This window comes from Colobus angolensis, unplaced genomic scaffold, assembly GCF_000951035.1.
Source record: "Colobus angolensis palliatus isolate OR3802 unplaced genomic scaffold, Cang.pa_1.0 Scaffold324, whole genome shotgun sequence".
NCBI classification, from domain to species: Eukaryota; Metazoa; Chordata; class Mammalia; order Primates; family Cercopithecidae; genus Colobus; species Colobus angolensis.
The window spans coordinates 2,038,983-2,061,543 of NW_012116533.1; the positions used below are offsets into that span (position 1 = coordinate 2,038,983).

A 22,561-nucleotide genomic window follows, 5' to 3' on the forward strand; every position below is an offset into this window, starting at 1 on the left:
TTGAGTTGCAAACAATCCAATTACAGTCCTTAAATTATTTTTAAATGTATAGTTATCACTGGCTATAGTCACCCTGTTGTGCTATCAAATAGTAGATCTTATTCATTCTTTCTATTTTTTGTGCACATTGCCCATCCCCAACTCCCCACAGCCACCCACTACCTTCCCAGCCTCTGATAACCGTATGAATTGGCTTCCTTGTCCTCTGCATTCTTCTTGGATATGGCCAGTGTAAGGCACTAACAGGGGATTGGAGATCAGAGACAGGTTAAAGTCTGGGTATTTCTTCTCCTGGCTCCCTCTTTATGGAGTGTGTGCAGCTTGGCTTCAGCCTGTTAGAAGGATCTGCTGTGAGTATAGCTATGGCTAGGTTCTGGTTAACTGCTCTCTCCCCTTGGCTCTTCAGGTCTCAGGGTAGTAAGCGCTCCCTGGGGTGCTTCACCATCCTTTCTGCTTTCCCTTGACAATGCTCACACTGTTATAAACAGTCCCTTCATTAAACTCCACTCACTTCCCTGTTGAATATGCCCTCAATTTCCTACTAGATCCTTTACTGTCACAAATGCCTTCCACTTCCTTGTGTACTTGGTGTATTCCCCATTGTTAAGGTCCCAGCTCCTGGGACAATGTGGTGCATTCCTAGATATCATTTCCTCTGAGAAAGTTAACTATTCCCCCACCTCCTTGAGAACATTTCTTACAACACCCTGTGTTTAGATCTTGGGCTTCTTGTCATTGGGAATGAAGCCTATTCATTATTGTTTTCTCAACTCCTGGCCAAGTAGATGTTTGGTGAGTATTGGTTATCTTTTTTGCTTTGTGAGGAGGATATAAAATCAAGGAAGGAGGATATTTGCTTTTTATTTATTTCAAATTATTTGATTTTAAAAGAAATGCCTACACATTATTTTTTAAAAATTAAAATGAAAAGAAAAAAGTAATAAAAGTGGCATTGCCCTTCACATCCATGCTAGAAGTAACAGCGGTAATGGTTTTTGTTGTGTGTCCTTCCAGTATATTTTTATGCACATAAAGGCTTAAGTTTGTGTACATAAAATGTAGACTCACATATTTTTCTGCTCCTTGCTTTTTTTTTTTCTGCTTAACAACACAGCTGTATTTCTATATCAGTCCATGTAAGTATACAGACCTAGTTCATTATATTTTATGGCTGCACTGTATTTCATTTGATGAATTTACCATAATTTATTTAACGAATTCTCTATTATTAGTTTATCTAATATTTTCACTGTTAAAAGCAACACAGCTTAAAACACAGAGACATACTGGATCAAATTTAAGTCCAAAAATATATGGCTGAACTCCAGAAACAAGAAAGGAAAACTGTCAGATTCCAGAGACAAGAGAAAACTCACAGTCACAGCAACGAGCATAAATTGAAATGTCACCACTCACAGGAAAAATGGGACCAGGTATATTCCTTAAAGGATGAGGTTATAAGTCCTCTGTAGGGCTTAGAATTGAGTTAGAATTGTGCTTCCTGCGTAAAACAAGGAGTAGAAGGATGCTACCCCATTTATTATTCAAAAGCAGATTCCCCAAATAGTCAGGGGCACAATAATAACAAATCTTATTTAGTACTTACTATGTGCCAAGCATTGTTCTACATGTTTTACATGTATTTATTTATTTAACCATCGCAGAAACCCTGTGATATTAGGTACTATTATAGACCCCATTTTATAACTAGGGAATAAAACATTTAAGTAACTTGCCCAGCTAGGAGGTGGCAGATCTAAAATGCAGACTCAGGCATCCTGACTCTAGGACCATGCCTGTAAGTAATTGTGCTATACTGCTTCTCCACAAACAGGATGTAGGTCATCTTCCTTAGGATGAGGTGGAAATAAACTCACCCATAAGAAATTTAAAACTTTAAATCTGAGCTGCACACTAGTATGAAATCAAAATTTACAGTACCCACATAAGGCAGGCACCCTGGGGTGAGAACTTAAGATAAAACCTGGCTCAGAGCAGGAACGCAATGAAACTCTAGCACAGGCAAATAAAAAACCGCCTGTAGGCCCACCTCCACAACTCAGAGTCCAATTCTTACAGCAGGGTTCTAACAGAAAACAGTTCCTGCAGAAGATAAGCTCACATGCAAAAAAATGATAAAGCACATGAGGAAATTGACTGGAATGAGTTAGTTGCCATATACAAGAAATGGGAGAATTATGTCCCAAGGAACTACAGATAATACAATAATCTGAAAGGACTTTATTTTTTGGGTTTTTCCCTTCTTTTCATAGCCCTCATGTTGTATGTTTGAAGGTTTCAAGATGTAAAACAGGAACACAATACATAAGGCAAGAGCACTACTTTCCTCAGTGTGTATACACCAAATAAGTAGGCCAGAAATGAAGAATATAGAAAATTTGGGATGAGTATTGTAAGATTTTAGTTCTAGCCCCAATGAAATATTTAAAAAGCCAATTGACAGTTGAAACTATATATACCTTATGAGTGAAGAGAGAACAAATGGAATAACAAATAGAGCTGAGATAATCATAGAATATAGCATGGCACTATAAAAATGCGAAATATGAAAGGGAAAATAGAAGACACACATGATGTAACAAGAAACTTCACATTCATCTAATAAAGCTCCAGAAAAAATAGGAAGAGATAATGTTCAAAGAGAAATAGCTGTTAATTTTCTAAAACTGAACAGGACATTAGTCCTGAGATTAAAACCATGTACCTAGTTTTAAGCAGAGTAAAGACAAATTGATACCCTGTAGATGCAACAGGGTGAAACTGTAGAACATCAAAGATAAAATGAAAATCTTGAAACCTACTATAGACAAACAATGCTGCAAAATATTTCTGCAGAATAGATTCCTAAACATGGAATTTCTGGGCCAGGGTACATGCACATTAAAAAAGTGAGTGTGTTTTAAATGCATGAGTGAGTGAATTAATTAGTCTAGTATTATTTCTCTCAATCTAGACATATATTTATTTTAGTACAACCTGAGATTGGATCCCCCAGCTATCTATTTATTTATATATTTGTAACTGCATCACCACTATTGATTTCTATTAAGCATAAGACCAATTAAAATCCCCAGGACTTTTTCAAATGAAAGGCTATCAAATGAGGTCCTCTTTAACATGTACTTAGGCAATTAATCTTTAAAACTTAGAAGCAGGGCTATTAAGATATTGGTGAGATCATTGAGAGCTAGAGCTGTTAAAGAAGGTTTCATAAAGGAAGTAGGACTTAGGCTGTGTAGAATTTATTTTCAGTGGAGGGTGCAAAGGACAGCTTCTATGTTTGTGGGATGGAGGTAAGAAGAGTGATAAGGTGCATGAATAGACCATAGGATAGGAAATGAGCTTGGGGTGGTTATGTGGAGGGTGGGTGAGTAAAGAGATAAGGTTCAAGGGAAGGGGTGGGGCAAGATTATGGAGGTCCTAGGAAGCCAGGGAGAGTGTCTGCATATGATATTATACATGGGCAATTGGAAGTCCCTTCAGCCTTTTTAAAGGAAATTATGTGCTATCTGACTGGCCAAAGAAAGGTTAACTAACCCAGGAAGGAGGAAGGAGGCTGGGTGAAGTAATGTAGGCCCCTAGTTCTCCTGTTTCTGCGTTACTGGATAGGTTATATAGCATGTAGTCAAGCTTAACAAACAGCTCAGGGACACTACGGTGACTTGATGTTAAACTGCCTGACTAGTGAGAACTAAGTGTAATAAAACTGGAATTGCAAGACTAAAAATGATATTTAGGCAGAATACTCTACTAGCAAATTCAGGATGCTTTAGAGCTGAGTGGGAAATATAAGAAGGAAAGAGGCTAGATGCAGGGGAATAAGAGATAGAATGAGAAAGTGGAATATACACTGGAATGAGCAACAGGAACCCTTAGTTCTAGTCTCAGCTCTACCCCTACTAACTGCACAACCTTGTGCAGATTACTTAAACACTGAGGCTAGTTTCCTTCTCTGCAAACAACCTAGAATACAAACTCTAGAGGGTGGCAACCAGATCTGCCATGTTCATCATTGTATCTCTAGTCACTGGTACAGGGCCTAGCACATAGTAGGGGCTCAGTAAATTTTGGATGAATAGATGAATGAATGAATGAATCAATTAGAGCCTGCCCTGCCTGCCTCACAGAGTTATTATAAACTTCAAATGAAATCAGGGATGGGGAAATATTACATGAACTTAAAACACTGAGCTGTCCAATGGTAAAATACTACAGCTACTACTCACAATTATTATTTTTTAAATTAAATTAGAACGCTATTTGTAGTACTTTAAGGGTGACATCATAGGTGGGCTAATGATTTCAAGTTTTCTTAGCATGGAAAGTAAGAAGAAAAGGAAAAGTATAAGACATTTTGAGTAAGTTAATAACATATCAGGATCTGTGTTCTGAACCATGTTCTGTCATTTGCATTCAATGTGTTCATAGCAGGGCTAATACTGATGTCAGTTCTAGTTACCATTCATTGACTACATACAATAATGCTATGTCCTGTCTGTCCTTAAAAAAAACAGAAAATCCTTCAAAGAAGGTAGTAGTATTCTCATTTTAGTGATGTGGAAACTGAGATTCAGAAAGGTTAAATGACTTGCTTAAAACCATGGTACGGAGGTTGCAGAACCAGACATTTTCTCGCAAATCTTTTTGTCTCTGAAGCCAGTGGGAAAAAACTGCAGATAAATAGATTTCTTTACACCATAAGGATGCCTTTGCTAAGAGACAGCAATTCAAAGATGGAATGGGCTGCCTCCTGAGCTAATGAGTTTCTCATCACTAGAAGCAGGATCGCTATGTAATTTGCAGGGCCCAGTGCAAAATGAAATGGCCTTATGTCCAGGAAGCTGGTCTTGACTGGTAGTTTGCAAGCAGAAGTTAGCCTGCCTCCAGACAGGGATGTCAGAGTGAGGCGTCAACATGAGCTGATGCACAGGACCAGATGGCCTTCATCTGATACTCCATGGCTCTATTCTATTAGCCCAACTGGGTTAAGGGAGCATCCCAACATAGCTGACCTTAGAGGCTTCAGATGAGAAAGAATTCTATAAGAGGACTTGGAGAGAGCCATGGTGCTATGATCATCTGGGACACTGAAAACATGCTCTGCCCTATGAGGCAGCACCAACACACAAAAGAAAACAAAAAAGAAACTCTTTTAGGGAAGGTGAAGTGTAATGAAAAGAATTAGACAGATGTGGGTTCAAATCCTGGATCTGGCAATTACTAGCTAGCTATTTGCTTTTGAACAAATCACTTAAACCTCCCTGCGACTGTTCGGTCATCTAGAGTATGATCATAGTACCTGCCTTGCAGGGGTGTGGGGAAGGAGGCAAGTCAAGTGTATCTGGCACTGGGTAAGCCCTCCATAAATGTGAACTGTTGGTTGTGTTTTTAAACCATTGGGAGTGGCGATGGTATGACATTGGATCATTTGTCTTTCCTTGAGCACTTAACGGACCAATAGCCAAATCTGCCAGACCCACCTAGGGGCATGGAAACCACTTCCCACTCTAATGCTGCTAACTACAGCACTGCAGTAGTGGTAGGCAGTGGGCAAAAGTGGAGTGGGATCACTAGTAGGTAGTAATAACAATAAACTTTCCAGGAGAACAGGGCCCTCAAGCTTTTCTCCTAGCCTTGAAGATACTCACAGGAGATAACTGCCCAAGTCCAATCTTGGAATCCTGCTAGTTGAGTGTTTTACCCACAAGGACATTTCATGAGATCAGGACTAAGAATAAAATTCACTCCTGCCCAGTAGAGCTATATGCATTAGTCACTTGGAATAGCAACAACCTTAATATCTTTCTATTTGTCTGCAAACCCCACCATCCCACCTCTTTAAAATTCTGTGAAATGGCCAGAATAGCGTAACACCGATACCTACAGTTTTCCAGGAACTTCATTGTCCCTTACGCAACATAGAAAGAATGGTATGAGAACTAAGGGAACATCGCAGTAAATCACTGAATTTCTTGGCTTTCTTTTTTTCTTTTAATAATAAAAAGCACTCCAATCAAACTAGTAATTAACTTGGAAAAGGCTGGAACCATTATGTACTAATCCCCGCCCATGTCCATGTGCTGCACAGTATTTTCTTACTCAGGACTGGTGGAACATTTCTTTTGCTTTTGTTTGAAAAATTACTTTTTATTTGGCCTTGGGCTGCTATCATAACTTCTCTTTTCACTAGATTGCATAAGCCATACATCTGCACACATTTTTGATTTGTACAGGGAGTTTGAATTTTAATGTCTACCTCCATCTTGAAAACCTCTCCTCTTTTGTCCTTTTCTTCAAGATCCTTTCCTCGTGGACATTCATTTTGAAATCTTACATAAATCTTGCGTTATTCTGCCCATTTTTTTGGCTACAAGGCTCAGCTGTGGTGCTATAAATGTGAAATATTTCTATCATAACTTATCTTTGGGTATGGGAAGGTCCTTAATGGTGGAGGGAGGAAAAAAGTAGGTCATGGAAGTTCATAGAATAATTACTTATTTTAATAGATGTTTATTTTCATTCACATTTCTCCCTCCACTCCATCCCTTGGGGCAGTACCCTAGTTCAGCTCTTCATCCACTCTCTCCTTGACTGTTGCGATAGCCTCCTAAGCAGCCACTCCACATCCAATCTCCCCATATCCAAAGTATCCTAAACATAGCTACCAGTCATCTCTCTAAACCACAGCTTTTGGCAAAAGATCCTTAAAGTTTCCCTTTTGCCTAATGAGTAACGTACTAGTTCCTTATCCTGGCATTCAAAGCTTTCTATGTTTATATGTTTGCCTATCTTTCTTTTCCACCTTCTTTCCCATTACTCGTCTGCACATAGCTTTAGCTTCTGCCAAACGACCATTCTTTGTTTTCAGAGCACACCCTATATTTTCTAGCATCAGTGTTTCTTCCACCTAGAATTAACTACCTGCCACAGAGATCTCTGTTCATCAGCCTATTCATTCTTTAATGCCCAAGACACATGCCACCAATTTCATTTGAATGGTCCTTAGAGACACTGAAATGGTGCCTGCTGTACACCCGTCCACCCTTGACTCCCGCTGCCCACTGCTGGCTCTGCCAGTCTTGTGAAACATTAACCTTTCCTAAAAGCAAACACAGCTTCTCCATGGAGAAGATACTGAAATGGCGCCTGCTGGACACCCGTCCACCCCCACCCCTGCTGCCCACTGCTGCCTCTGCCAGTCTCGTGAAACATTAACCTCTCCTAACAGCAAGCACAGCTTCTCCATGGGGCCTGCTCACTCTGGCCGTCTGGTCCCACCATTTTTCTCACTACTCAAATAAAGTTTGGAGACCTTTCCCTGATTTTTTAAGAACATGCTAGCTCTTTCGTGATACTCGTTATCATACCACCCCCATCTGCTTTTCATTGTACCTTTCAATTGCTCTCTAGTGTTCCATTCTTGATTGTTTTCCATTTCTATTATAGCTTTCAAGGAGAGTCTTTACTTGGCCTACTTTCTTAGTAAATGGTTTGGTGAGATTCTGATTTTCATCTGATATTAATTCTTTCTCCATGAGGAACAGAGAAAAACAAACAAAAAAAATCTTGCCCTCAGTTATTCTTTTCATATTCTTTGAAATTCTGAGTCACAGAAGTCTTCTGTTAGGCTGCTACCTTCATTTTAAGAGACTCTTCCCTCAGTGACAAGTTGTGACTTCAGAACTAGAGAACATGGCAGCCTCTCGTGGCTTTCTGCTCAGTCCTGTTTTTCTTTTCTGGATCCACTCTGGGCCTTCTTTAAAGTGACTCAACTTCCCAAGCATGTGATTTTATGTATTTTAAAAACAAGTCTTGTTTTTTCATCTCATTCTGAAATGTGGCTGCCAAAGTAAATACCCAGCTCTCTCTAACACATACATACCCTCTTTCACACACACATGCACATGTAAACATACTCCTGAGGGATGAGGAAAGCAATGGCAAATGGGGAAGCAAAAAAGTACCATTTTTCATTTAGACAGACTTCCCAGTACTGATGAACTAAAATTCAGGGATTTGTGATTTGAAATGCATGGATGGCCTTTGAATGGTCTTTTCAAATCCCCTAAACATATCAATTTAATAATTTATTGAGCATCTACCATTTGATGAGTGCTGGGTAGATGTAGCTATGTATATCATATAATTTATTTCTCGCTACAACTTTCAGAAGAGATTATTATAATTCTCATTTACAGATGAGGAAACTGAGTCTCTGTGAGAGGAAATGACTTGCCCAACATCTCTCAGTCAGTAAGTAGCAAATCTGACTTTGAAACACGGGTCTGATTCCTTATCCCCATCAGATTTCCCAGGCATTCTGGTACAGTTGGTATTTCAACAGATGGGAATGGGGCAGGGTGAGAAAGATAGTATGCATAAAGGTACAGACATGGGAAAATGTAGCTACACATAGGACAGTAGTAGGAATTAAGGTCGCAAAATTGTATTAGGGACAGAACACACAAGGATTAGAAACTTGAACTTCCTTCCATTGTCTTGAAGGGGCAGTAAAAGATTTTGTAGTAGGACAACAACATAATCAGAGAGCCAAATCAAGAATGCAATCCATTTACAATAGTCACATAAAAAAATTAAATACCTAAGAATACATCTAACCAAAGAGGTGAAAGATCTCTACAGGAAGAATTACCATACACTGCTGAAAGAAATCAGAGACAACACAGATAAGTGGAAAAACATTCCACACTCATTAATCAGAAGAATTAATATTGTTAAAATGGCCATACTGCTCAAAGCAATCTACAGATTCAACGCTATTCCTATCAAATAACCAATGTCACTTTTCACAGATTTAAAGAAAGATTTTAAAATTCATATGGAATTTAAAAAGAGCCCACATAGTCAAAGTAAACCAAAGCCAAAAGAACAAAGCTGGAGGCATCACATTACCCAACTTCAAACTATACTACAAGGCTACAGGAACCAAAATAGCATGTTGCTGGTACAGAAAAAGACATATAGACCAATGGAACAGGATAGAGAATGCAGAAACAAAGCCACACACCTACAACCAACTAATCTTTGACAAAGTTGATTAAAAATAAGCAATGGGGACAGGACTCTCTATGCAATAAATAGTGCTGGGATAACTGGCTAGCCATATGCAGAAGATTGAAACTGGACCTCTAGCTATCACCATATACAAAAATTAACTCAAGATTGATTAAAGACTTAAATGTAAGACTTCAAACTATAAAAATTCTAGAAGAAAACCTAGGAAATACCCTTTGGACATCAGCCTAGGCAAAGAATTTATGACTAAGTCATCAAAAGCAGTTACAACAAAAGCAAAAATTGACAAGTGGGATCTAATTAAACCAAAGAGCTTCTGCACAGCAAAAGAAACTATCGACAGAGTAAACAGATACCCTACAGAACTGGATAAAATATTCATAAACTGTGCATCTGACAAAGGACTAATATCCAGAATCTATAAGGAACTTAAATCAACAAGCAAAAAACAACCCCATTGAAAAGAGGGCAAAGGACATGAACAGACACTTTTCAAAAGAAGACATGCAAGTGGCCAACAAACATGAAAAAATGCTCATCATTACTAATTATCAGAGAAATACAAATCAAAACCACAATGAGACACCATCTCACACCAGTCAGAATGGCAAAACGTCAAAAACATCAGATGCTGAAGAGGTTGCAGAGAAAAGGGAATGCTTATACATTGTTGGTGGCAATGTAAGTTAGTTCAGCCACTGTGGAAAGCAGTTAAAGATTTCTCAAAGATCTAAAAATAGAAATATCATTTGATCCAGCAGTCCTCTTACTGGGTATATATCCAAAGGAAAATAAATCATTCTACCAAAAAGACACCTGAACTTGTATGTTTATCACAGCACTATTCACAATAGTAAAGACATGGAGTCAACATAGGTGCCCATCGATAGTGGATTGGATAAAAAAATGTGGTACACCTGCACCATGGAATACTACCCAGTCATAAAAATTAACAAAATCATGTCCTTTATGGGAACATGGATGTGCTGAAGGCCATTATCCTAAGCAAATTAATGCAAAAAAATCCAAATATCACATATTCTCACTTATAAGTGGGAGCTAAACCTTGGGTACACATGGACATAAAGATGAGAACAATAGACATTAAGGACTCCAAAAACTATCTGGGTGATGGAATCAATAGAAGCCCAAACTTCAGCATTATGCAATATACCCTTGTAATAAACCTGCACATGTACCCCCGAATCTAAAATAAAAATTAAAAAAAATAAACAGATGCATTTTAGACAGATTAATCTGATTTAAGTCTGAATCTACGCTGTTGATAGTATTTTAAAAAATTCTTTCCTAAGAATTCTTTATTCACTCCAGGCCTATGCTTTAGTCAGAATTCTCTCTTTGTTTTTCAATACTTTAGTGAAAATTCAGAAGGCCATGTGGAAAAAACATAGAAGAAACAAACCACACACAAACACAAGATAATTATATACAAGTCTGGGAAGAAAGAGCACAATGGGTCATGATGAACTTTATTGAACAGAGAGTGAATAAGCAATGTTCTAATTGTACAGGAAACAAACAAAAAAAAAAACCCCAGCAACCCAAACACCACCGACAACAACAAGAAACAAAGGCAGCCAGGATCTGGGAGACATGGACGAAGCTTGTGAAAATGGCACTTTAATACTTTCTAATTCCCTTTCTTAAAATAGCAGAAGAGAAACTAAAAAGGATAAAGTGGAGAACCATGGATTTGAGGGTTAAACTAAAAGGAAAACTAGAAAGGAAATAGGAAGGAAGGGTGTAACTCATAGCTGGTTTTGATATATCATCCCAGTCTGACAACCAAGGCCGTCTCCCTGCATTAGAAGGCCACACTAAAAGTAGATGAGTTGTAAACAAACCTCCCACTGGTCATTAGTTTGGCAAATTAGTGGGTTATCTTTTAGAGTTCTCTCTTTTTCTCCTTCCCTTTTCCTCTGCATTTAATTTGTCACCCATTCCTACAAGTCTACCCCAGAAGGGTTGCCTGAATCAAAGACCTTCTCCCCATTTCCACTCACGGGGCCACTGTGTTAATTAAATTCCATGTCATTTCTCAGCTGGACCAGGCTTCCTGCCTCTGATTAGTTTCTTCCTTCCTCTAGTTGAGGCTTCAATCTGCCCCAGTATTGAGCTTCCTATACTCTCTGGCTTATAAACCTTCTTTGGTGACCTGTGGCCTATAAGGTACAGTAGAACTCACTCAGTTTTACATGATGCAGTGGGAGCGGAATCAAAGGGTTCCCCTAGACCCACGGATGAAGAGACGACTAAGGAGCTAAGTCTGGGATCAGAAACTCTTGCAAAAAGCCAACTAATAGCTTTTTCCTCCTCATCTCAGAACCACCCCTCTTCCCAGAGTGCGTGTATATGAGATGAGTGACTTAAGATTGCACCCAACCTGATGGTAGATTGGAGAAGGTTATTTGTCCCTTTCTCAGTTGAATATAAGAGGGTGTTCTTCCCAGGAGGCTTGCCCACAACAGTCTTCTTTTCCACCATGCCCCTTCTCCTTTCCAAAGAGTATACATTTCACACCCTCCTCCCTTCAAGAACTCCTATCTTTGCTTAGCAAAATTCGTTTCCCAAGCTTGGAGAGAGGAAAGGGGCCTTTTCCCAAATCAGGGGTAAATAAAAAGGGGCAGAATCTTACAGTAGACTCATATTAGAGCTCATTTTAATGAATTCTTCTACTGTATATAAGGTCCTCACTTTCTTATTACTCTGTCTACCACTCCAGTTTCATCTTCCACTTTTACTGCTTCTCCCCACCCCTTCACAATCCTGACATACCCTAAACTCCAGTCATACTGAACTTTCCAACATTCCTCAGATAAATCAAGCCTTTGCAGAAATTCATGCACAAGCTGTTCCTTCTGCTTAGGACATCCTTACTCTTATCTCGCCAGTAAATTCCTACTCTCCTTTAAGACCCTGCGCAACTATTGCCTCTTCTGGGAACTCTTTCCAGACTGTTCCAGATAGAATTAATTAATCCTCCTTTGAGCTCTCATAGCATTTTTCCATGTCTCTATGATAGCACCATCCTTATCATGGCAAAACAATATAACAACTAAAGGGATGGGCTCTGGGGCAGACTGCCTGGGTTTTAGTTCTTACTCTGCCACTTATAAGCTATGTGATGTTGAGCCAATTACTTCGCCTCTCTTTGATTCAGCTTCGTCATGTATAAAACAGAGTAAATAAGATGATACTTGTAAAGCCTTTAGGACAGAACCTGACACATTGCAAATGTTAGTAAATATTATACATCATCATTTCTTCTATTGTTTCACTGTTATCGTATATTTAACCTACTTGTATATGTAATATACATGTGTTATTATATAGCACTATTATAGCATTACTTAACTTTTGTTGTGTCTGTGTCTTGTCTTCCAAGCTGGTTTAAAGTGTTTTGAGGGCAGAACCCTTGTATTACTCTCTCCGCCATAGTGCCTGGTGTTAAGTATGGGCTCATTAAACATTTGTTGGGGTCAGTATATTATAGTGAAAAAAGCACTGGAATCTGAGAGATTTGGGTTTGGATCTTGATTCTGCTCATAATTGTATGATCTCAATCTTCCTCAGCCCCAGTTTCCTCATCTATAAAATGAGGGTAATAATAAGAGTACCTACCTCACAGGGATATTTTAAGAATTAAATAACTTAGTACCTATAAAGCATAGCACATAGTAAGCACTCACTAAATGGTTTTTATTGCCAACTTTGTATCCCTTTGCATTTAACTTAATAAATACTTTTACTTGAATGAATGAACCCAGCCATCTTCTGGAACTTGAGGATCAAAGGAATCCAGGCAGATACTCTGTTTGTTCCTAGGAATCCAGAGGAAAATGTGAGTCATCTCCATTCTGTATCATGGCTCACTCTGAACTGGGTCACCATCCTCCAGAAGGTGACAGATGTGGCTGGCTGAGTCACTATAAGAGCTTTTCTATAAGGATTTGCCCAAACCCCCGCCATAGCTCATTGGACATAGTATCTTTCATATTAGGTGCAAGGTGCATACCCTTCCTGAAAAGGGCAAAATAAAGAGGTGCAAAACACCTGGGGAATCAGAATGGCTATGCATTCACTCCTCTTTCTTATTCTGTTGCCTCTTTCCTTTGTTTGGTTTATTTGCTAATCAGCTTTCCCCACACTCACATCTAGTGTAGCCCAAGTCTGTGCAGAGAAGACACTTTGAAAACCTAAGACTGTATCATAGTTCCAGCAGAATAACAGAAAAATAACAAGTGTTGACTATTCAGTTCCGATGTAGCACTGTATTGAAGAACATAACACTCTAGATCCAGATGGCCTGAATTTGAATCCCAGCTCCACCACCAACTAGCTGTGAGACCTCAGGCAATTACTTAACATTTGCATCCCTCCATTTCTCCATCTGTCAAATAGAAACAATGAAAGTACTTACCTACCTCTTAGGATTTTGTGAGGGTTAAATGAGTTAATACATACAGAACACTTAAAAGAATGTCTGGCACATGGTAGGTGCTATATAAATATTAGCTTTTAAAAACAGCTTTATTGAGATATAATTCACATACTGTAAAACCACAAAATTCACCTATTTGAAGTATACGGTTCAGTCATTTTTAGTATTTCACAGAGTTGTATAACCATCACCATAATCTAATTTTTAGAAAATATTCATTATCCCAAAAAGGAATCTCATACCCGCTGGCAGCCATTTCCATCCCTGCAGCTCCCTCTCCCCTTTCCCAGCTCCAGGTAATCACTAACCTACTTTCTGTTTCTGCAGATTTGCCTCTTCTGGACATTTTATATAAATGAACTCATACGATAGGTGGTCTTCTATGACTAGCTTCTCTCACTTAGCATAACTGTCTTTTTAAAAATTGCAACTTGCATTTTAGATTCAGGGTGTACATGTCCAGTTTTGTTACATGGGTACATTGCATGATGCTGAGATTTGGGGTGCAGCTGATCCCGTCACCCAGAGAGTAAGCATCCAATAGGTAGTTTTTCAGGCCTTGCTCAGCTCCCTTCCTCCCCCGTCTAGTAGTCTCCAGTGTCTGTCGTTCCCATATTTATGTCCATGTGCACCCAATGTTTAGCTTCCACTTACAAGTGAGAACATAGCATAATGTTTTTAAGGTTCATCTATGTTGTATATGTATCAGAGCTTACTTCCTTTTTAAGGCTGAATAATAGTTCATTATATGAATATATCACTATTTTCCATTTTATCAGTTGATTGACATTTTGGATTGGTTCTATCTTTTGGCTAGTATGAATAATGCTGCTATGAATATTCATTTACAAGTTTTTGTGCAAAGGTATGTTTTTAAATCTCTTGGGTGTACATCTGGGAGTGGAATTGCTGGATCATATGGTAACACTATGTTTAATGGTTTGAGGAACCACCAAACTATTTTCCAAAGAGCCTGCACTATTTAAAATTCCCTCCAGTAGTGGGAATGAGGGTTTCAATTCTTCCACATCTTTACCAACACTTGTTATTTTATTTTATTTTATTATTATAGCCATCCTACTGTGTGTAAAGTAGTGTCTCATTGTGGTTTTGATTTGCATTTCCGTGATGGCTAATGAGGTTGAGTATCTTTTCATGTGCTTATTGGCCATTCTTATGGCTACTTTGGAGAAATGTCCCTACAAATTCTTTGCCCATGTTAAAACTGGGTTGTCTTTTTATTATTGAGCTGTAACAGTTCTTATATATTCTGCATGCAAATCTCATCAGATATGTTTGTGAATATTCTGTCATTCTGTGTATTGTTTTTGACTTTTCTTGAAGCTATTATTATTAAATAGACATTTATAAGTTCACATATAATAAAGAGGACAGATTGTATTGGAAAGAATGAGATCTAAAATCACCTGATGTACCCTATGGTACACTATCCTGCTCCTGCACTCCTTTGAAATTAAATTCAAAACAGATCAAGCTTCTCCTCTATGCCAGGCACTGTGGGGGAATAAGACCTAACCTCTATTCTCAAAGAGCTTTGTAACTCAGAAGAGAAGATGCAAACATGTGGAAACTTAAATAATTAGAACATATTTAAATAGCAGTTCAGGACCACAACAGAAAAGATGCCACAGGGCACTGTATGATTAATTTCCAAATGAATTGCATGGAAAAGAATTGCTATGGGAACTCAAGGGAGGGAGAAAGCACTTGGGGCTGAGGTGGTCAGGGAAAGCTTTAAGGAGAAGGGATCTAAGCAGTCTATAATTAACTACAGCCATGCCTGTGTAATACTAAACAAAGACTTGAAGAGAAAAAAAATATTGACTGTTTTTGAGATGAGGCATCTTAATGATTAAATTGATACCACCATTTATTTTCAACTTCTGCAGAAATCCCCACAGTCCCACCTTTCCAATGAAGACTTACGTGGCCTCTGTCTAGTCCAGAGGTTACCAATTAACAAAGTTAACAAGCCACATCTGGCTTACAGACATGTTTGGTTTGGCCCAATTAAAATATTAGAACTAGCTGCTAAAACATTTAAGTGGACAAATTTCACATAAAATATTAATTTCCAGTTTCTCTAGAAAAATCGGAAGACCTGGCCACCCTGCATTGGAACATGCTTTCTCTAGGACCATGGCCAATGGCACCCCTGCTTGCATCTGCAGAATTCAGTTTGAGACTTCCTAACTTCCTAGAATCATAGTTCTTAGACTAAAAGGTATCTTAAGAGTGCATCTGTTTCTATTCTCTGCCTTTGGGGATGTATGGTATTATAATATTACTCTTAATTTACAACTTGATTTAGAATATCAACTAAAACCAGCAGAGATTTTGACTTGCCGCAGGCCACAGGGCTGTTAACTGGAAGAAGGAGGGCTAAAACCCATGTTCTCTACTTCTCAACGGAATGTTCTTTCAACAATCTGTCTTTACAGTCTGGATGCATATTGTTCAGTAGCATTCTTCTGGCACTTCCTAATCACTGCTTTGTGTTGTTGGACGATTTTTGATATGATCGTTATCTCTCTTAAATGACATTGTAACATCCCAAACTGCAGAGGAGCCCACATCAAGTTTTTCTATGAAAGCCCATGACATGGAGCACAATGCTTTGTACTAAATAGGCAATGAGGTGATATTTGTTATTGATTGATAGGATTGTGAAGAACTCAGTATGTAACCATCCTTCCAAACCTAGGTGTGTTAAAATGTGTTTATTGTTCAGAGACAAAGGTCTGGTACCTTTAAGAAGTCTCAGCTTTGCATTGAGTTTGTGGGGCAGCTTCTTGTCATAGATACTGGGGAGGGACAGGGAGGAGACCATTATGCAGGCACATGTCACTAGGATGTACCTTACTTTGTCTTGGCTGTTTTCTGAATGGTAAGAGGAAGGATGAAATAATAGCAGGTATAGGAAAAGTGACTTAAAGCCTTGCCTTAGAAGATCAGTGGTTCTCAGGTGTGAGGGTGCATCAAAAGCCCCTGGAGGGCTTCTTAAAACACAGATTGCTATATCCCACCCCTGAGTTTCTAATTCAGTAGGTCTGAAGCGAGTGAGGTCCACAAATATGCATTTCTAACAAGTTCTCAGGTGATGCTGATGCTTCTGGTCCAGGGACCACACTTTAAGAACCATTGCTCTGCCAGGTAATTGGCTCAAGAGTAGCTAATTAGAGAAACCTGAGCACAGTTAGCAACTGGAAGCAAAAAGTCCATCAGCAAACTGTGTGATGTATGCAGTGGGGAGAGTGTGAATTGGCTAGGAAACCAGAATGGTCAGATTCCAGTACCAGGGGTATCATATCTTTTTAAGCAGTGTCCAGAGAATAAGTACTTTTTAATTCACATATTCCTGATTCATTTTACTAGTGTTTCCCAAAATGTGCACTGTGGAACCCTAGAAGATATTAATAGGTATGCAATGAGATTAAAAAGGATCCATAGTCAAAGAAGTTGGAACATTTTGAGTTAAAGAAAATTGAACAGGGTTCTTTATGGCTTCTAAGAGCCTTTAAAATGTGAATGAATGCACTGCAAATCTCCAAGGAAATACAGAATATGCAGTATTTATTTTATTAATTTATGCAGAATATTCAGACTTAGTTGACAAAAGATCCTTTGTTAACTGTTTTTCTGTAAAATGTTGTTTAGGAAACCCTCATTGGTTTACACCTGAAATGCCACAATATTTTATCAATAGATGAGGTTGCTTGCAACAGTGGAAACAGCACTGGACTGGCAGTCAAAACATCTGGGATTTTGTTCTGTCTCTGCCACTTAGGTCTGCCACAAGTTGGCTTGCTACCATGAAAAAGATGGGTATGACTGAAATTTATCATCCCTTTGCAAATGGTAGCAGCCAGTAGCTCCAGCCAAAATAAGTAAATAAAATCTCACACAGTCAATTTTTGTAAATCTAGTTTACCATACCCTTAAGGTTATCCAATCTCTTTTTGTTTTTTTTTCTCTTGTTACCTTGTGTAACAGGTATTCAACCTTCAAAGCCAGAAATATGAGAAGCCTTATGCTGAGAGTTTGGTAGAAAGGAAGGGAGAAAGGGAGAAAGTGGAAAGGGAGAAAAGGAGGAAGGGAGGAAGGGAGGAAAGGAGGAAGGGAGGGAGGGAGGAGAGGAGGAACAGCAGAAAGAAGGAAGGAAGGAAAAATAAGAAGTCAGACAGTCGGGTCATTGCAGACCATGATTCCATCTGAAAACAAAAGTCTGAGAAGCATAGATACATCCTGTGTTTATTTGATTCCTGGCTCTAGGAGAAAGTTTTATTTCACCAAGGACACTGAGTCAGCTAGCTTGTTTACCACCGAGTATTGGAAGTGTGTGAAATGTGTTTGTCCCCCGATTAACCATTAGTTGTTTTTCTTCACTTGAACAAGATACAAACTTGATCCAATGGAGAAACATTGCAAGTTATATGTGGCAGGATGCCATAAAATATCTACATTGATGTTTAAATAAAACACATGCCTACATTAAGCAATGTTTGAAAAGAAACTGATGGGATTCAAGGCTGAATTATATTTACTGAATTCCTACAAGGTACATAAATATATGAAACATGGAGTCCCCTGTAGATCCATGATGAAAACCTATTTTTTTTTTAAACACAGGGGTCAATTCAAGTTGAAAAATAAAATAAATGTTTACAAGCTTTCTGCCTTTTTTAAAATTTCAAAGTGAAAATAATATTTAATTGCATTGAAATATATACATATATTTTAATAACTCTGATTACCTATTTGATTGCATAAAAGAATGACGAGAACATCAACACTGCTTTTAACCACAATATTTGAGAAGTAGCAGCTCAGAAGTGTTTTTTTAAATATTTTATCTTGAAATCAGATCTCATGTACCTAGGTGAACTGAATATGCCCACAGAGGATCTCAGGGGACTCTCCACTACTGTAGATCCAAAAAGCAGAGCGCCAAATAGAAATCTCACAATCTCACATGCTGTCGTCCAGCAAAATAGAGATGGCTCTGCTGAGTTCTTAGATCATGTTTAGTTTCAGGAGGGATTGAGCTGTAATGACAAAATTATCTGGTCACTCTAAACAAACAGTTAATTAATCAAGTCAAACAAACTTATCAGTCATGAAAGTGAAATTGTTTTTTCATCTAGAATTTGATCATAAGGGCTTCCAAGAAGGAAGTTTCTTGAGTCTCCCTTGTAAACCCTTTCTGTAGTATGCCTTTCTTTCCCACGACTGTTGAAAATTATTTATTCTTGAACCAGCTTCAGTGGTGAACAGCAGCTGGTTGCTACCTTCTCATACCCACTTTTTTGTCAGCTGCAATATGGTTATTCAGCATAGCCTCAACTTCAAAAGGTGCCTGATTTACTGTGGGATTGGGAATGGAGAGAATAATTTTGAAGCTCTTTCTCTTTGCCTGTTTCCTTCCTTCCTTCCACAACTTTAGGTTATTTTCTAGTGATCTTCAGTATTAAAAGGTGTACTGAAAGCTCTTTTCTCCCAGGCTGATTTTCAGCGTGTCTACTGAGCTTTTTGGGGTTTGGTTTTATAGAAGAAAGTCCCCTTGTTTGGTTTTCCCCGCATTCACACTGAGGCTGTGAATGTCCACCAACTCAATTCTGAGCTACAGTTGAATAGTGTATTAAGAATACATGTGACTGCCACATGGGCCCTGGACTGCTGAATTCATGATCAAGTCATTCTTTTCCCAACCATCATGCTTGGGGGCACCACATCAGTCTACAGTGAACATGGATTAATAAGTGCTGATTTAGACTAAATAGTTTTCTGATAAGTGATACATTAAAGATTTCTCTTCCACCTTTCTATGATTTGTATAGTAGCCACAATTTTCTAAAACATTATTGCAGCCTCCCAGTACTACTTTAATGTAGAAATCTTGCACATTCCTACATCTGGCTTTTGCTCAGACTACGACTCTATGGCAGTGGCAGAACCGTTTTAGGAATGTCTTCTGCTGTAATTTTCTCTTCCTCCCACCACTTCCACTTTAAACTTCTGGTATATTCCCTAATCAAAGAGGCATCTAAGTTGTCTTTAGTGAGAAACCATCTCTATATACAAAGCCATAACCTGTGGATGGAAAGGACATACTGTCAACTCTCTTGTGCCAGACACCCAGATGTTGGCAAGTAGTACTTGGACCGAACAGCCTAGTCCTTGAACAGCATCCTCTTCCCCTTTTTTAATTCATCCAGATGTTTTGGCATCATAAACACATAACCAGATTTCATCCCTGATTTTGCCAAAGGCTTAAAAAATGTGAAAAATATTATGCTTCTCCTGTGATGAACAGTTACCAATGAACTCTGTTCAAAAGGGAAAACAGATAATGCTTCATTTTAAAAGAGCAATAATATTGAATTAAGATAAAGTTCCCATGAGAGTATATTTTACATTCTCATGAATCGTGGATGAGTTTGTTATGATCCATGCTTGTAGGAAAGACTGACAAATAAATTCATATTGATTTGACATTTAAAATAGCATGTCTAAAAATGTACAGCATCACATTAAGTATCAAGTAATTATTCAACTATCAGCTTCAAATGTACATGGGAGAAAATGGGTCCAGAACCCAAAATGTAGTGAAAGATTTAAATGCTCCCATTTCTACCACAGGTGTTTTGTTTTGTTTTGTTTTGTTTTTTGAGACAAGGTCTCACTCTATCACCCAGTCTGCGTGCAATGGTGTAATCATGGCTCACCGCAGCCTCAAACTCCTGGGCTCAAGTGATCCTCCCACCTCAGCCTCCCAAGTAGTTAGAACTTACAGTCATGTGCCATCATGCCTGGTCAATTTATTTTATTTTTATTTTTGTAGAGACAAGGCCTTGCTTTGGTGTCCAGGTTGGTCTTGAACTCCTGGCCTCAAGCAGTCCTCTCACTTCGGCCTCCCAAAGGACTAGGATTATAGGCATGAGTCACTGTGCCCAGCCTTCTACCACAATTTTTAAAGAAGCCAATACCATACATTAATACATTTACAAGGGCTCACACAAGAGTGCCTTTTGAGCCTATGTTTGACAGGAAATTTATATTCAGATCATTGTGCCCAGAGTATATAGAGGGGTTACAGCAAAGTGCTGTACTTTGGGTTACAGTAAAGTGACTCAATTGATGTACCAAGATATTGATCATTTACACCCTTTAAGCCTGAAAAATATATTTTTCTTTGTGTTCCATGAAATTAAAAAGGCAGGGAAGCATTAAAGAGACAGCAATAAAAAGACTTGATGGTATATATATGTGAGTTTGAGTGTTTGAGCTGGGGTTGTGAGTTTGTGGGTGGATTAGAAAGCATATGGCTAAAGACATGTGCAACAGATGCAAGGGCCTGGGCTTTGGCCTTCCCTCTGAAACTTCTTTATGAGGACATGTGCAGAAACAAGCCTTGCTTCCTGGATTAAGACCACATTTGCACAATTTGCACATTGTCCCTCTTCTTGGGCCTGCTTCCCACCGGAGACTGCATCTCCCATGAAAACAAGGCAAGAAGTAAAGAACTTAAGAGAGCTGATTGTGAAGTCCAACTACATGGGTTCAAACCCTGGTACCGTCATTAATTAGCTGGGTCATTTTGGACCAGTTAACTTCCAGGACCCTCACTTTCCTCATCTACACAAAGGGCTAATAACAGTGTTTACTTCACAGTTGTTATGAGAAATTAATAAACTAAAGCATGTAAAATGCTTATCCCAGAGCCTGGCAGAGAGCAGACCCTAGTTGATCATTATTATTATTGAGCAATTACTATGTACCAGGTGCTTTATTTTCATCTCTGATCCTCACAACAGCCCTACAAGGCAGATGCTATTATCTTCAGTTTACAAGTGAGGAGGCTGAAGCTCAGTGAGATAAAGTACACTGCTCAAGGTCACACAACCAGGAAGAGCAGAAACCAGGCTCCAAGCCCCTCTGTCCCTCACTCCTAAGGCCTGTGCTATTTGCCATATCATCATCCCACTGGTGCTTCTAAAAGTTTCTTCTTCTAGAGTTCATCCCTCTTCTCTCTTCACCTGCCTCTTGGCCTACCCTGGCCTGAGAACTACTTGGCACAAACCTATACAGCAGGTCCTTGAATAACGTTGTTTTGTTCAAAGTCCTTTAATTATAATGTTAATGGGGAAAATTTGGTTTTCCCCAGGGCCACTGTCCATGGACAGGATGGCGTCCTGTCCAGGGTGGTTCCCACCTTTCGTGCTCCTTGTGTTGCCAGGATGGGCTCCGGCCACCTGTGACCCTGAACTGGAATAAGCAGGTTAGAAAATAACTGAATGAGTGAATACAAATTATTGGAAAATGAAAACTTGTAAAGTACACAATGACCATACAAAGCCATGATAATAAATGACACGATAGGAAAGCACTCAGTGAGTTGCCACTTTTGTGATTCTTCTGGAACTACTGGGTGGCAGGAGGGGCTCCTTATGATTTTGCCTTGCAAATGTTTATTCCTTGACCTGACCCGCCATCGCTACAACTGCTGTCACTCATTGATTCACCAAAAATTAGGAAAATAATTCTCTTACTTGTTCTTATTAATCTTTCCTAAATGTATGTGTAGCTCACACTTACTGCTAATGTTTAATTAACTTATTAATGTTTAATATTATAAATATTTGGGTGGTTTTTGTTTATTTGGTTTTTTGTTTGTTTTTGAGACAGGGTCTCACTCCTCTCACCCAGGCTGGAGTGTAGAGGGGCAATCACAGCTCACTGCAGCCTCAACCTCCCAGGATTCAGGTGATCCTCCCACCTCAGCCTCCTGAGTAGCTGGGACTACAGACATGTGCCACCATGCCTGGCTAAATTTTTGTATTTTTAGTAGAGACAGGGTTTCACCATGTTGCCCAGGCTGGTGTTTGGATCTTTATTTAGAAATTTGGTGATTTTTTTGTGACCAGAAATAAGCTGTGGGTACTTAACTCTTGTTTATATCAATTAACCTACAGTAAAATTAGTTTCGTTATTCGTTGTTTCACATAAAGTCCAGTTCCTAAG

The 22,561-nt window shown here is 38.9% G+C and overlaps 1 protein-coding gene across 1 annotated transcript in view; it reads left to right on the plus strand.

Annotated features, from left to right (window-relative positions):
* The window catches only part of RGAG1 (retrotransposon gag domain containing 1), a 96,930-nt gene that overhangs the window by 12,886 nt on the left and 61,483 nt on the right, over positions 1–22,561 (plus strand). The gene's annotated exons all lie outside the window — the stretch shown is intronic.